The sequence below is a fragment of the Lissotriton vulgaris genome, chromosome 9, assembly GCF_964263255.1.
Source record: "Lissotriton vulgaris chromosome 9, aLisVul1.2, whole genome shotgun sequence".
Lineage (NCBI taxonomy): Eukaryota > Metazoa > Chordata > Amphibia > Caudata > Salamandridae > Lissotriton > Lissotriton vulgaris.
The window spans coordinates 729,226,466-729,243,444 of record NC_141697.1 but is presented as its reverse complement, the minus strand read 5'-3'; the positions used below and the strand labels follow the sequence as shown (position 1 = coordinate 729,243,444).

The window sequence follows — 16,979 nt, the reverse complement described above, 5'->3', positions numbered from 1 at the left end:
CCTGATGGTGTTCCAGAGGGAATCATATGGTTTAACTCAGGCATACTTTTGCTTCCTGTCGCCTATGAGACAGGGACACAGACACCCTGAAGGGGGTGTGGCAGGTTGTTGGTAGCCTGTTAGCCCCTGATCCCAGACTTGCGGTTCCGCAACGAACAGAGCTTTGCACCACCACTAACAAAAGACAATTACACCAGAAACCTTTGAAGGGAAAGCAAATAAGTGTCTAAAATACTGTTTGAAAATGTAAAAAAGAATGGGCATTATAATGTTTTAATAGTTTTCGTTTAAGTTGGGAAATGGATAAGGGTGAGGTTTAGGGTTAGGGAAAACACTAGGGTAAATTTTAAGGATTAGGGGCCAGATGTAGGTAATCTCGATTTACCTACTCTTAAATAACGTATCATACTGATTCGGTATTTATGAGTAGGTAAATGGGATGTAGGTAATTTCACTTTTGAAACTACTGAATCTGAATGATTCGGTAATTACAGAATCGGTATTTACCGATTCGGTAATTGCCATTGGGCCTCAATCAATGCCAATTACCGAATCGATAAATACCGATTCGGTAAAATTACCGAATTTGCAAGGGGGACAGGGTGTCACTTTGACACCCTGTTGCACCCCTCAATTGTACATGGGTGCACATGTTTCTGACATACATGCCCTTAGGGCATGTATGTCTACAACATGGCACGTTTTTTAAAGCAAAAAAAAATGCTTTTTGAAGGGTTTTCATTATTTACCACCAACTTCTAGTTGGTGGTAAATAACGAATTCTTAAACCCTTGTAGCACTGATTACAGTGCTACCTACATGTTGAATTACAGAATCGGTAATTTTACCAATTCAGTATTTTACTGAATCGGAAAAATTACAAATTTGATAAAATTACAGATTCTGTAATTTAACATGCCCCTACATCTCAATATCCAAATACCGGTCGGAAACGGCCGAAAAATTGGTATTTTCGGCCGTTTCCGACCGGTATTTGGATACCTACATCTGGCCCTTGGTGTGTTAGGTTTAGGCCTAAGAATTAGGGTAGTGATGGGGTCAGGGACGAGCTATAGACCTAGTGCTAAGCCATATGTTTGGCAGGAAGGATAGAGTTGTGAGTTAGGGCTGAGGAAGGTTTAAAACTTGGGAGATGTGTAGAGAGAGGTTAGAGTAGTTTACAGCATGGGTGAAAAGTTTTAGCATAAACATTTTCGGACTTTTGCATTTAAAACTAATTGAAACCACAGACTACTTTTAGTTATGTTTTCCACCTCAAATTACGTACTTTCGGTAGTTCCTATTTCTAATTTTGACTTTTCAACATAGGGCCGTATCCCTAGCACTAGTGATTCTAGGGCATGAGGCATCTCTCATAGACCTAGCCCATAGATAGACCTATGTCACAGCCAGAGGTCAGACCAAGGCTGTGTAACTGCATCCTCTTTCTTACTGGTAATCCCCAGCAGCCCCCCTCAAACAGGCGTGACCCCTTCATTCACCAGCCTGTCAGCCGTCATCCATTGATTTACCTCTTGGCAATATACTCAGCCTCTGCTCAACCCTTTTCAGGTCTCGGCTAGCGTAAGACTGCGCACATGCGCAGTCTCGTAGGCGAGATTTAATGATATTAAGGAGCTTTCACTAGCGGGCTTTAAACCCCGCCCCTCTTTCCCATTGGCCAGCGTCACCGTTTATGTTAAACGGTGGCCAGCCATTGGGAAAGAGCATCCTCTGAGGTACAGTTTTCTCTCTTTGAGCCGTCCCACTTGGACGGGCTCACTTGACATAATGCCGTCGCAAAAGGATCCTTATCTTTATGGGGCCATGTGTGTCAAACACATGGCCCCATAAAGATAAGCTTCGGCGCGTTCCTTTTTTTTTTTTCGTTTTCAGGATGCACTTGTTAATAGTCGACATTTGTTTTTTATCTATTACATCATGTGACAGAAATATGACCTACATAAAAAAAGAAGCACAAATCTCTCGACAGGCCCATTTATTGCGATCAGTGGGAAAGCGCACCCGGGAAACCCACTTGCGTAATCCACCCATAAAAATCGTCATCCCTGAGTGAAATATCGCACCAGGGACTGCCCCCCCAGAGTACATTATCAGAGGATTTGTTTTCACAGATTTTTGGTATGTCTGCAACACTGAGATATTTGCAGACCACCTAGGGCGGCCCACTGCTGAAGCGAATCCCACAGGCGAATACGTTTTATGATAAGTACGACCCTAAGGCTTCGCCCCTCTTGACCTCGTTCTCCTCGAGATGGTTATTTACCGCCAGCATTTAGCAACACCAGTTGCAGAGGATCGCTTGTGCTCAAGAATGTACAGACTGTCTGTATGGACAGTTATTGCTCTGTAAAAATATAGAAACGTTAAAAAAATGGAACAAAGGAATATTTAGAAATAAATAAACACGACTAACAAAAAGACTTGTTAGTGAGGACAAACTGACTGGCCTGGCAAGAGAGAGGTGGTAAGATGACCCTCAGCCCTGCGTGCTCGAGACTCGCACCCAGAAGTGTGCACTGAATTTCTTAAATCTTTACATACTATGTAGGAGCCACCCGGCTGTGTTTTCTTACCATGCTATGTGCTTGGCATGTTTACTAGGTGCTTTACAGACGCGCAGAGATGTTTAGTCACAGATGCTCTCCTGCACGTACACACGAAAGAGCACACAATTATGAAGTGGCGTGTGCACATGAACACTATACAGTTATGTCCACATGTGAAGTGAAATGCTACGGCATATGGGAATGGAGTTAGAAAGGTCCAAGTACGCAAACAAATATGCATCTGCTAAAGCACAAATATTTTAATGGCGCCGACTGCAACTGACCTACGGCCAAAAAACAGGTGCACCGATGAGAGCATTACACGGTCAGAGGGCAAGAAAGAGCCGAAGACTATGCAGAATGGAAAACACGGCACAGTGACTCGTTCGAGAGTTTTTAAAAGGAGGACTTCCTTGTGCCAGGTCTGCACTGGAAGGTAGAAAGTGATGACTCGGTGATGTGCGTCCAATGGCCTCCGGAGTGTTTAAATCCCAAGCCTGCCCCAGTCAACGACTGCCACCTGTCCCATTTTCAGAGGCGTTGTCCCTACTTTCTGGGTGGGATACTGGCATATGTCTTACTCTAGGTGATACTGTCACTCCTTACTGCACACTGCGACAAAAACAATCTGTCTCTACTCTCTCACGTCTTCGAAACTCCTTCGAAGTTTCTGCACCCCACTTACCTTGACCGGGCAGTGCTACTACACAATCACTACTCTCTACTATTCTCTGCTACTCACTCTATACTACACACTCACTAATCTGTACTACTACTACACACTCTACTACTCACTCTACTACTACTCACTCTCTACTACTCTACTACATACTCGCTACTACTCTCTACTACACACTCTCTACTACACACTCTCTACTACTCTCTACTATTCTCTGCTACTCATTCTATACTACACACTCACTACTCTGTACTACTTCTATACACTCTCTACTACTCACTCTCTACTACTCTACTACACCCTCGCTACTACTTTCTAATACACACTTTCTACTACTCTCTACTATTCTCTGTTACTCACTGTATACTACACACTCACTACTCTGTACTACTACTACTACACACTCTCTACTACTCACTCTCTACTACTCACTCTACTACTCTACTACACACTCGCTAAAACTCCCTACAACACACTCTCTACTACTCTCTACTACACACTCTACTACACACTCTACTACACACTGACTACTCTCTACTACACTCTCCGCCACACACTCACTACTACTCTACTACACACTCACTACTACTCTCTACTACACCCTCTCTCCTACACACTCACTACTCTCTACTACACTCTCTGCTGCACACTCACTACTACTCTACTACACACTCGCTACTACTCTACTACACACTTTGCTATTCTCTACTACTCTCTACTATTTCCTACTACACACACTCTACTACACACACTCTACTACACACTCTCTACTACACACTCTCTACTACACACTCTCTACTACACACTCTCTACTACACACTCACTACTACACATTCACTACTCTGTACTACACGATGTCTACTACACACTCACTACTACACACTCACTACTATCTACTACACACTCTCTACTACACATTCTCTACTACACACTCTCTACTACTCACTCACTACTCTCTACTACACTCTCTACTACACACTCACTTATACACACTCACTACTCTGTACTATACACTCTCTACTACACACTCTCTCCTACACACTATCTACTACACACTCTACTAAACACTCTACTACACACTCTCTACTGCACACTCTCTACTACTCTACTACACTCTCTACTACATACTCTCTACAACACACTCTCTATTAAACACTCTTAACTACTCTACTACACACTCTCTACTACACACTCACTACTCTCTACTACACACTCTCTACTACACACTATCTACTACACACTCTACTACACACTCTCTATTAATCTACTGCACACTCTCTACTACACACTCTCTACTACTCTATTACACACTCTACTACATACTCTCTACTACACACTCTCTATTACACACTCTTTACTACTCTACTACACATTCTCTACTACACACTCTCTACTACTCTACTGCACACTCTCTACTACTCGCTCTACTACACACTCTACTACTCACTCTCTACTACTCACTCTACTACACACTCTACTACTCTCTACTATTCTCTACTACTTACTCTTCATTACACTCTCTACTACACACTCTACTACTCTGCTACTCACTCTCTACTACTCACTCAACTACACACTCTCTACTACTCTCTACTATTCTCTACTACACATTCTATACTACACACTCTATACTACTCTCTCAACTACACACTCTCTACTACTCTCTACGACTCTCTAATACACACTCTATACTACGCACTCTATACTAAACTCTCTACTACACACTCTCTACTACACACTCTCTACTGCTCTCTACTACTCACTCTCTACTACTCTCTAATACACACTCTCTACTACTCTCTAATACACACTCTCTATACTACACACTCTCTACTACTCTACTACTCACTCTACTCTCTACTACACACTCTCTGCTAAACACTCTCTGCTACCCACTTACTACTAGACACTCACTACTCTACTATTCTCTACTGCTCCACACTCACTACTCTCTACTACACACTCTCTACTACACACTCTCTACTACTCACTCTCTACTACTCTCTACTACTCACTCTCTACTACACACTCACTACTCTCTACTCCACATTCTATACAACACTCTCTACTACACACTCGCTACTCTCTACTACACACTCTCTACTACACACTCTTTACTACTCACTCTCTACTCACTCTCTACTACACACTCTCTACTACACTCTCTTCTACACACTCTACTACACACAACTACTCTCTACTACTCACGCTCTACTACTCACTCACTACTCTACTATTCTCGATTACTCACTCTATACTACACACTCACCACTCTCTTCTACTCACTATCTACTACTCACTCTCTACTACTCACTCTCTACTACTCACTCTCTACTAAACACTCTCTACCACACACTCTACCACACACTCTACTACTCTACTACACACTCTCAACAACGCTCTACTACATACTTTCTACTACATACTCTACTACAAACTCTCTACTGCACACTCACTACTCTACCACACACTCACTACTACTTTCTACTTTTCTCTACTACTCACTCTATACTACACACTCTCTACTACACACTTTCTACTACACACTTTCTACTACACACTCTCTACTACTCTCTACTAACTCCCTACTACTCTCTACTACTCACTCTCTACTACCCTCTCTACTACTCACTCTCTACTACTCACTCTCTGCTACTCACTCTCTACTACTCACTCTCTACTACTCACCCTTTACTACACACTCTCTACTACTCTACTACACACTCTACTACACACTCTCTACTACTCACTCTACTACTCTCTACTACACATGCTCTACTACTCTCTACTACTCACTCTCTACTCACTCTCTACTACACACTTTCTACTACTCTCTACTGCACACTCTCTACTATTCTCTACTACTCGCTCTCTACTACTCACTCTCTATTCTCGATTCTCAACTTCTCTCTACCTCTCTCTCTACTACTCTCTACCCCTATCTACCTCTTTACCTCTCTCTACGCGCATATATATATATATATATATATATATATATATATATATATATACAAACGCATTTATATATGTATATGTGTGTGTATATATATATATATATACATACATATATAAACATATATATACACATCTGCATATCTATATAAATACATGCATACATATACATATATGTATATATATATGCATTTTATGTACATGAAAGTTTAAAAAACACTAATAAAAGCAAAGCTAAAAAACCACCTAATTACAAACCGAATTGCTTTAACTTAAATGAGGGCGAGGCCCATTGCATTTTCAATGCTTGTTGCAAGGATGCTTTGCGGAGGACCCCCTTCTAGAAATGGGCAGCAAAAGAAGCAAAGTCCGTACCTGTCAACTCACAATTTTACTCCTATTCACGCACCTGACAAATAAAATACCCCATAAACTTTAATGGATCACACACTTTTCCAACGTATGCCACCCACCCCGTAAGAACTCGGTACTGAAATCCTTCTGCTCCTGTAATACCAACTTTGCCCAAAGTGGCGAGTACTAGACCCTGTCCAGAAATCCTATCCCACTACTTCACTTAAATCTAGTTTCTTCACAGAGAGATTTCCTATTTTTACGGACAACTAAAGGCTGACTTGGAAAATAGGAATATATTTCCCACAAAAACTTCACCACATAATAAAACAATTAAAAAGTATTACTTCTGAATGGTTGTAGTATGCAACATCAAGTAAGGAATATAGTCATACCTGTCAGACTTGTCAGTCTCTGGGTGGTGTTCCTTCAAATGTTTTTCCTTACTCCTCCATATTTTTCTGATGTCATTTTTGTTGGCCCTAGGACTCTGTGCACTTTACCTCTGCTGCAATGCTAACTAGTGTTAAAGGTCTTGGCCTCTCACCTCTAAACATGGTAAAATTGTCTCATACCCAATTGGTATATCTAATTTACTTATAAGTCTCTAGTAGAGTGGTATTACACGTAGACAGGGTCTGTAAATTAAATGCTACTAGTGGGCCTGAAGCAGTTATTGTGCCACCCACTTAAGTATCCTTTTAAACGTGTCTCAGTCCTGCCATTGTTGCCTGTCTATGTAATTTTAAATTTTCATTTCGACCTGGCAAAATAAACCTTTTGTCAGAATCAAACCTGCCTTTTTAATACATATCGGTTACCCCTAGGGTAGTCCCTGAACAGCCGCAGGGCAGGGTGCAATGTGTTTAAGACGTGGGACATGTACTTTTAGGTTTTACATGTCTGCTAGTGAAAAACTCTTAAATTAATTTTTAACTTTTGTAAGGCCTACCTTTTCTATAGGATAATATTGGAGTTACCTCATTGCTTTTAATAGGCTGTAATGTCCAAATGGTAAGTGGTAAACAGTTCATGTTTTGTGTCTTTCGAATTGTAGTGAAAAATCTTCTTTTATTGTTATTTTCTGGCTATTTTCTCGATTCCCTCTAGGGGAATCCACAAACCCTGGGTACATTTGTGGTGAAATCTCCAGATTTTCCAAAGTATGTGGTAAATGCAGTGAACCCATAGATATGCAGTAAACACTAAACCCAGAGACTTGCATAATCCACTGGCTTATCAAAAATGTATTTGTTAAAAGTAAACAATACCTAAACATTCTAACTCCAATCAGTGCTCATAGCCAGCTGCACTTTGAACAATACAGATTGTTCAAGCTAACTACCCCAAAATAAAAATGTAATATAAAAAATACTTAACAGGTTCCATGTGCAATATGGTCCTACCTTGCCATTTCTGGGTTCTGTTGACATTTACAAACTACTGAACTTTTGGGCTAGTGCTTTATGATGACACCAGACCCCCTTGATCATAGCAGTGGACCCAGTTACACACATATTAAAATAAAGTACTACTCTTGTTCATACTGTTTAAACCAGAGGTAAAAAAAAAGGTATAAGAAGAATAAACATTTGAGATAGTTAAAACCAGTGTGGTTGTCAAAGGATAATTCACCTACAGCCTACTAAGTACATAGCACTAGTAATCCGCAGCTGCCATATATGAAAGTGGGATTTATGCCCAGCACAAATTAAAAGGGAGAGCCGAGCCAAGGATCTGGGTTGGTTCTAAAAGCTTGTGCACCAGCCGAGTCCTGAAAATATTTGGCATGTAAGTCATGCAGCAAACATCATGTTAAAATATGATGAAGTTGCTTCAAATTTCTTTAAAAAAATGTATAACATGGATGTTTTCAGTACTACAGAATATATCACTGCATTGAGAAGTATTTAAAAGTGATAATTTAAAAACATTAAACTTAAACAATTCAACTAGCCACTAGATAGGTATCTGTTGCTTCCTTTTTGGTTTTTTTATGGAGTGTTATATAGCGCGAACTTGACCTGGTATCGGATATCAGAGCGCTTTACATAGCACCAGTTGCGTTACATGAGGACACATTCATTTTTGTTAGGCACGGGGAGATTACGTGATTTGCCCAGAATCACATGCTGTGCAGCGTCATTGCAGAGACTCGAACCTGGTTCCCCAGATTCGAGTTCAACCACCCTAGCCGTTAAGCAGACTCCTCTCCCGTTTCTGTTTTATATCAAAGGTTTGTCATCAAAGCTTTCTCTTTATTCGTAACCCCTTCAGTGCTGCGCGAATTCCGCTGCGGTGCTGAAGGTTCTAAAGAACCTATGGACTCATGACGGAACGGTTCCGTCATGAGCACAGGCCTACCGACGCTCATGACGGAACCGTTCCGTCATGAGCACCGAAGGTCATGCGACAGTCTAAGTGGAAGGCAGAAGCCACATGAAAGCTCAGGTTGTTTAGGCTAGAGTGGTCAAGAAGACCTGGAGCTGAACTAGAACCAGCCATCTGTCTTGAGCTGCCAGTGGCTTCTCTACCCCTATTATCAAGCCAAGCCTTCATTTCACATATGCCAACATGTGGGTTGCAGCAGCCAACACTCCTTGAGTGTTTGCTAAATTGTAATTCTAAGGGTACTGGAGCCTTTTCGAAGAGCAAGCTCATCTGCCCTCGTTGGGATCCTGGACACTAAAGCTATTCTATTTAATCATATCCAGTGGGGAGTATACTCACAATTGGTGGGGAGGGAGGGGAGGGAGAATTAAAGAGGGATGGATGAGGCAGAGGGAGCCAACAGAAAGAGAAAAGAGTCCTTCATATCGACTGCAAGTCAAAATGTGACATATTGCAAGATTAACATCAAACATTCAAAACGCTGAGCCCGAAATCCTGCTGACAGACTTACCTGTAGTTAGGAAAGCCACTCAATCAGAATCAGGGAAGTGAGCTAGATAAAGAGCTAGCCAATCGCGAGCAAGGAGAGGACATAAAGTCCCATATAGCTATATGTAATATATTTGAAAACTGTAAGTCTACCTATAGACAACTAAAGCAGTCTGTAGATGAAACCTAAAATTACCGTTCCAGTATGAAAGGATGGGAACAAAGCCCAAATTGTTGTTGGCCATATATGCAGGGGCACTACCAGAATGCACACTTTAGTTTAAAATAATATTTGGTCCAGTTCCCTCAAATTTCACACCTGTGGACTTTTGCACCTTGACATTTTCACATCAATTCTTTATTTTTATTTATAAATGACCCAGGCTCTCTCTCTATTGCCTTTCTGCTTGCTTTCTGAGAAGGGTTTCTGAAGTGAATAGCTTTATGGGTAAATTAACAGTTCTATGCATAGTCCACAAATTGGTCTGAGGACAAGGAGCTGAGTATTTTACAAATCAGGCACCTCCAGCATATTCCTAATAGTAAAGTCAGATCCACCTATGTACTGATCAAAAGAAATATAAGAGAAGGAAATATGGTGGAAACCACTCAAGCGTTCATGCAACACAATTCTCAAACTCCTAGACCACCCACCTTGAAACCCAAGCTTATATGAACAGCATTAGAAAAGCAATGTGGAGTAATTTATTGAAGTAGACTTATGGACATAGCAGGGCTCCACGTGGACTACCTTTCAGCATCTCAGGTCTGAGAATCCTACACAACAACATTACCACCAACTGGTGACTACTAATGGTGCTTTTGGACTTGGTGGCAAATCATCACCAACCATGACACCAAATTTGATGCATAGCCAGCTTACTCATTGCTGCAAAGTGACCTTTTGAGACATTTGCCTATGGGCACACACAGTTCACAAGAGCAAAATCACTTTTGGCATCATTTCCTTCAGCAACTAATGCACCTGAAGATTCTTCGGTACACTTCTCATGCTGTGATTGAAGAAGTTGTAAGATTTTACAAGCTTTGAAGAGTTTGTAAAGGTGATGGATGCTGCTTGAGCTCTAAATGGTGTCAGAATAGCTAGGCCAGTAGCTGTCTGCTTGCTGTCCTTGGCACCTCATGCTGCACTTCTTCTGCTTGTTTTTCTGTATAGAGTGGATTTGGCCCATCAAAGCACCAAAAGGCCCCTGTTTTTTGAAGTAGGGTATGAAAAATTATAAATGATGTCAGTCTTTATGTTATGGCTTACAAAAATGATGGTCAAAAGCTTTCTAGAAGTATGTAAGTGAATTCCCAGTGCTAGCCTATGAGAGGAGTAGACCTCACAGTAGTGAAAAACTAGGCTGTCACTACCAGGACATGTCAAACATAAAAGTACATGTTCTATCTGTTACTTACACAGCACTCTGCTCATTGTGCAACCTAGGGCTTCCTTTAGGGGTAACCTATGTGTAATAAAAGGGGAGATTAAGGCTTAGCAAGTAGTTTTAAATGCCAAGTCGATGTAGCAGTAAACTGCACACACAGGCCCTGCAGTGGCAGGCCAGATGCATGGTTAAAGGGCTACTTATGTGGGTGACATAAGCAGTTCTGCAGGCAAACTAGCAGCATTTAATTTACAGACCCTGGGAATATTTCATAATCTTTATTTCGATACAATAGTACCATAAAAGATACATAAAAAAACATGTTGCAATACATAAAACATTGAATGGCATTACTACAAAGTATCTATAAAAATAAAGTGCAATCCAGTGACTATTTTCGTGGGGACATTGTTGGGGGGATTTATCATTATATTTAAAATAATTTTTATATAAATGATTAAAAAGGCATTTGTTATAATTAAAACATATTACATTCGAGGTTGGGTCCATGATAATTCAACAACGATCCGTCGTTTGTGATAATCAAATATTTATTTATATGTACATTTTAAATTCATTAATAACACCAGTAACATCATACTTCCATATAATGGCGCTTTTATCTTCAACAACACTTTCACTACAATTTAAGGCCTAATTTTACTCTAATAACATTTGTGGTTAAGAGGAACCTACTAATACCAAAAATAGTGACTTGGCTATAGTATCAGTCTTAAAAATCCTTTCCACATCTTTGTAAGTTCTCACACCTATATTTAAGCACAATGGTCTAATCCACCTTTTCCTTGGCACTGCGTTAGCAGTTCAAAAGAACCACATGTGCAAATCATCATCTTTGGGTTTGCATGTGCATAAAGTAGATTGATCATCGCCATCATTTGACCACCTTGCTATGCTTATATTAGTCATCAAGACTCCATATCTGTACTTCATGTACAATGTTTTTGCAAGTGGTGGACATACTTCATCAAAAAATAGTCAAAGCAGGCAGTATCTTTAAATAAAAGGAATTTACTTGTTAAGGATCCAATTGCTATTTCAATTAACCTGCTATTGTCCATATATGCCCAAAAAGATAACTTTAACATCTTTTTTGAATTTTGAGTTAATAATGATGGATCATCCCAAAAATGTGACAGACCAATCTTTTTTAATCAATTACAAAAATGATTAAGCCATAAAATACTATTATTATTATCCAATTCCGTGATTTCTTTTAGTCCAACCTTCTAGTCTAATAGCTCGGGTGTCGACCAAAGTCTGACCCAGAGCATTAATGGTCTCAGGATCGCATGGTGGTCAGTATGCTTCATGTTTCAGTCAAGAATAACAGGTATTAATGGGGTACGGACAGGTAGTCTTAGTAAGGATCTATAAAATGTATTTTCATCGACCACAAAAACCTTTTTGCACGAGGGCCCCCATAATTCAGCTCCATACAGGGCAGCTGATTGTGCTTTACATTTAAATACCTCTAGTGCTGGTGATACTGCTTTACTAAGACTATTTCTATGCCTTTTCATACTCTGTATATTTTGCGATAATATCATTTTACTTTTTTCAATTTGGGTTTTCCAGGCTAATTTAGAATCCAAGGAGACAGCCAAATAACAAAAATTCTTAACATGTTCTAGTTTGTGTCCATTTAAAACCACATTTTCCTTCAAAGTTTTATGCGGGTTTATAGCCATGTACTTAGTCTTATTTGTATTGATCTCAAGGCCCTTTTCTCTGCAATATGTTTGGAATGTATTCAATAAACATTGCAATCCCTTGGGTGTTTGCAATATAAGTATAGTATCGTCGGCGAAAAGGAGGGCTGGTATTCTTTCTTCCCCTAATTTTGGATCATCATTTTTAAAGCCCTACAAAAAAGATGGACGTTGACGAATAAAGAAAATAATGTAGGGCCCAACACGCAGCCTTGGCCAACTCCCCGTTTTATTGGTATTCGCCTTGTTAATTCTCCACCCGGGCCCCACCTAACCTTTGCATAATTATTTTCGTGCAACCTCACGATCTGTTCTAACAGGTTTGCTGGCAGTCCTAGGTGGTTGAGTGTTTTCCAAAACAATTTTCGAGGAATAAGATCAAACACAGCCCTAAGATCTACAAAGGCTATGTATAAATGACCCTTTCTTATGTTGACATACTTCCGACATAAGCAAGAGAAACTTAGGACTTGGTCTATAGTACTTATTTTGGCTCTGAACCCCGCCTGAAATTTTGTAAGAACCTCTTTTTCCGCAATCCAAATATTTATACCATTTAAAACATGCCTTGCGTATATTTTTTGTAAAATGTCAATTAAACTAATGGAGCGTTATTTTGCAGGATCACCTCTATCCCCCCTTTTAAAAATTGTAATGATTTCCGCCCCCTCCACATCTCCGGAAGATCTGCACCAGCAGCTATAGCGTTACATAAACAGTTAATGTAGGGGCCCCAGACTTTATTTTCATGCTTATATAAGTCCCCTGGGATTCTATCAAGTCCTGGAGCCTTCCCATTTTTAACTTGGTCAATTGCCAATAATGTTTCTTGTAAGCCAAAATCTAATATGTCTTCATTTTGACCTAGCACTAACTCATCATTTAGGAGTCACATCGTCCTCAGGTGCTTCATACAATTTAGTAAAATGTTCAATCCAGGTGGTCTCATCTAAGTAAACATTCCTAGATCCCTTTTCTTTCCTATTTCCTTTAGCCACTAATCTCCAAAATAGCATTTGATCATTATTCTTAGCAGCAACAAGAAGATCAGACCACGTCTCTTCATCCCATAATACTTTGGCCCGTTCTTGTACTCTTTTATATTTTAATCTAGCTTCTTTAACTAGCAACGTATCACTATTTTTAATGGCATAGACTAACTCCGTCTTTGCTATTCGACAATCCTTATTATACCAAGCTTTTCCTGCCAGTTGAGGTATTCTATCGCTGCTGATCTTTTTGGGCATTTTTGTTACCAGCGGAATAAGTTCTTTGAAGAACCCCTTATGTAGATCTAAAAAAGATTCCCTTCCCACTGGTATAACTGCATACCTACAAAAGGTATTTGCAAATGTATTATACACATTTGCCAATATTTCACCTTGTTCCAGCATATGCGCCCATTTAACTGAGCGACGGTTATTACGAACTATAATTTCATCTGTGTTCACGTCAGATGTACTGTTGCCCTCCCTTGTGCTGGATAATAGTCTACTATAAAAATCAAACTCAAGAGGTCGATGATCACTCTCTCTTCTTGGAATAATGTTTAAATCTACAGCGTACGGCCAGATATCAAAAGATAGAATAATGTAATCAATTTTACTCTGGGACTTGCCTCTGCAAAAGGTTGGGGCCCTAGGTACATCAGATGGTAATCGTCCATTACATGCGCTCAGGCGATACCCAACCGTTAATTTCATAATTTGGAGCGCTAGCACAGTACACAGAACTGTTTTAGGATCATACATTTTAGGGATCTTATTAGCAATATCTTCATCTTCTAGGATGTTATCAAACCTTGTTATTGATTCATAATTACAGTTGAGATCACCACCTATTGATATACTTATCTTTATTTCAAGGGACTTTAAAATGGAGTCTAAATGATCCATAGTTATAGACTCCTTAGAGGTCGGGGAAGGTCTATTGTAGATATTGTATATATGCAGTACCCTATTATCCTTAGTTACTATTTTTCCCCCAATATATCTAATGAGTCGATGCATAATTGCATGACTCTAACATCAAGGGTCACTTTAACCCAAATAACTAGGCCCCCAGAGGGCCTTCCTCTTACAGAAGGAACTGGGGCCACATAAAAAGTTTGTACCCTACCCTATGTAGAATCTGCAAGGCCCATGTCGCCTGTAACATACAGATGTCACTCCTTTCAATGTAATCATTCCACTCGGGGTCATTGACATTCCTTCTGAGACCAGCAATGTTCCATGAAATCATTTTTAATATAACAGGACTTTTAAAACCTATAACTTCCATGGGCCCTTTCTTTAGCCTAGCATCTAAGTTTTATCCTCCCTTGTCTGTATGTTTTCAGTTATTCCGCTTGTTATTTGGGTTAGTAATATGGTTTCACCTGCACCACTCTCGTATTCTACTTCGGTTTCTCTACGAAGGCCGTTAAGCAATACTTTGTTACCTCCCCCTAAAATCTTCTCTACGTGTGCCTTCTGGGAAATTTTTAATATATCTTTTGGAAATTGCAGTCAATCAACCGCCTCTAAAGATGATAACTCTTGAAACCTATTAAGAGTCTCGGGGAATGTAGGATTAGTTGCGTTCTGACATCTTCCCAGCTCAACAGGTTTGTAAAAATAACCTAATGGTAATGCACAAATAGGCCTATATAGTGCACTTTACTAGGGAATTATGAGTAAATTAAATATTTCAGTTGGGTTTGAGCCAATGCTACAATGTTTTTTCTTCAGAGTTTCCTTTTCCTGATCAGAAGTACGCCCAGAAGCCATATAAATAAGGCTGTATTTTTTATGTTCTAGTGCATGTTTTCAAATATTACACGCAATTCGTTTTTTTTTGTGCCTGGGATGGGATGTTCTTGGTGGTGTAACTGTCGGGGGATACAGACGGGTCGCTAAAGGATACAGAGCAGAGCCCACTGTTGTATAACTGGTTCACAGGTATGCTTCCTCCAAGTCAGTGGTTTGCAAGGAGCTGTGCGAGGAGATGTGTACGGAGGAAGGCTGAAGCGGCTGTAGCGGCGGTGTGCGGCGTGTTGAGTGCTGCCTGCACAAACCAACATCCTCATCGAGCCCACTGTGCCTACCGCCATCCCTGAGCCATCCTGTAACGGACCACAGCAGCGCCGGTGAGCAGGGGACGAGCGGGGGTCTGGGACTGCTTCCCCCAGCAGACAACGCTACAGCTCCATTGCTCCTGGCTCAGGAAAGCGGTGGTGAGTGTCTGAAAGCCTCCCGGACTTGCACACGGGATTGGGAGCTTTATCACAGTGCACGGGCTGCCTATCCACACAACTCCTCCGCCCCCTTACTGGAGGAGCGGAACAGAGTACAGGAGCTGAGTGGATGGGGCGAGGGGTGTGAGGGGACACGAGCAGCCAGCTCCCATCGGCCCACGGAAGCCCCCTCCACATAGAAAATAGGAGGAGGAGGAACAAGAAAGGCTGAATGCTGTGAGTCCGCTTTTGCCCCTGCACTGTCCCCCACTGACACCTGATGTCTTGGGGACCCTCATCGAGCCATTAACCCACCAGAGCCTTAGTACTGGTAGCACTCAAAGTGGGTATGGTTGTTTTTTTTTTCCACGCCGTGTTGGTCCATGCCAACTCCTAGATCCTAGACCCCTAGACCTCACCCTCAAGGGGGTACAGGGAGACAAGGAGGCGCAAGGAAGCGCATAAGGAGGAGACCACAGCACCAGTAGTGGTAGGAAACGGCAAGCAGTGACAAGAAGACCCCACTGACGTATAAAGGGAATCAGGACCATCATACCTCTCCTGCTTGAGCCTGAGGCCTAGAATAGCTCACAGTTCCCCGCAGGAGGGGTAAGGAAAGCAGTAAGGAGGTAGGAGGCAGTGGCAGGGGTTCAGCCGAAGCAAGCCCAGTCAAAATAGTAACGCTGGTATTACTACGTCAATTCATCGACTCCTTTCCGCCTCGGCACCCAAACTCCTAAATTCTTTTTCCTCGCAGTACTGTCATGAGGTCTGGAAGAGTAAGAAGACCCCTCACAAGGCCATCTCTCAAATAAAAAAAAACAGTCATACAGGCAAACTACGGGAGTAAAGAAAACGATAACCCCAGTGGGAGCAACATCAAGCACAATGGTACCATCAGTAAAGGTGACACCCAAGAAAGAAAAGTCTCCCCAATGGTCTGTCTGAAAGACAGCCGAGCAAAGTATTTGTTACCTGCAACGGACTTAAGAGGCAGAAACCAGCCTAACGGAACCCCCAAAGGAGCCAAAAGGGAAAAAAACGGATGAGATTGTGAACATAGACCATAGATGGACAATCTTCATTAAAGCGCACAAATCTCTACCAGCGAAAAATGTATACAAAATTTGCTTTTCTCAAAGATCCCGGCAATGTAATCTACTCAAACAATGATATCATAATGGGCCTACAATCCCCACTGCGACC

At 41.1% G+C, this 16,979-nt stretch overlaps 1 protein-coding gene across 1 annotated transcript in view; it reads left to right on the top strand.

Annotated features, from left to right (window-relative positions):
- Positions 1 to 16,979, top strand: part of LOC147692182 (sphingolipid delta(4)-desaturase/C4-monooxygenase DES2-like) — a 199,305-nt gene that overhangs the window by 94,222 nt on the left and 88,104 nt on the right. The gene's annotated exons all lie outside the window — the stretch shown is intronic.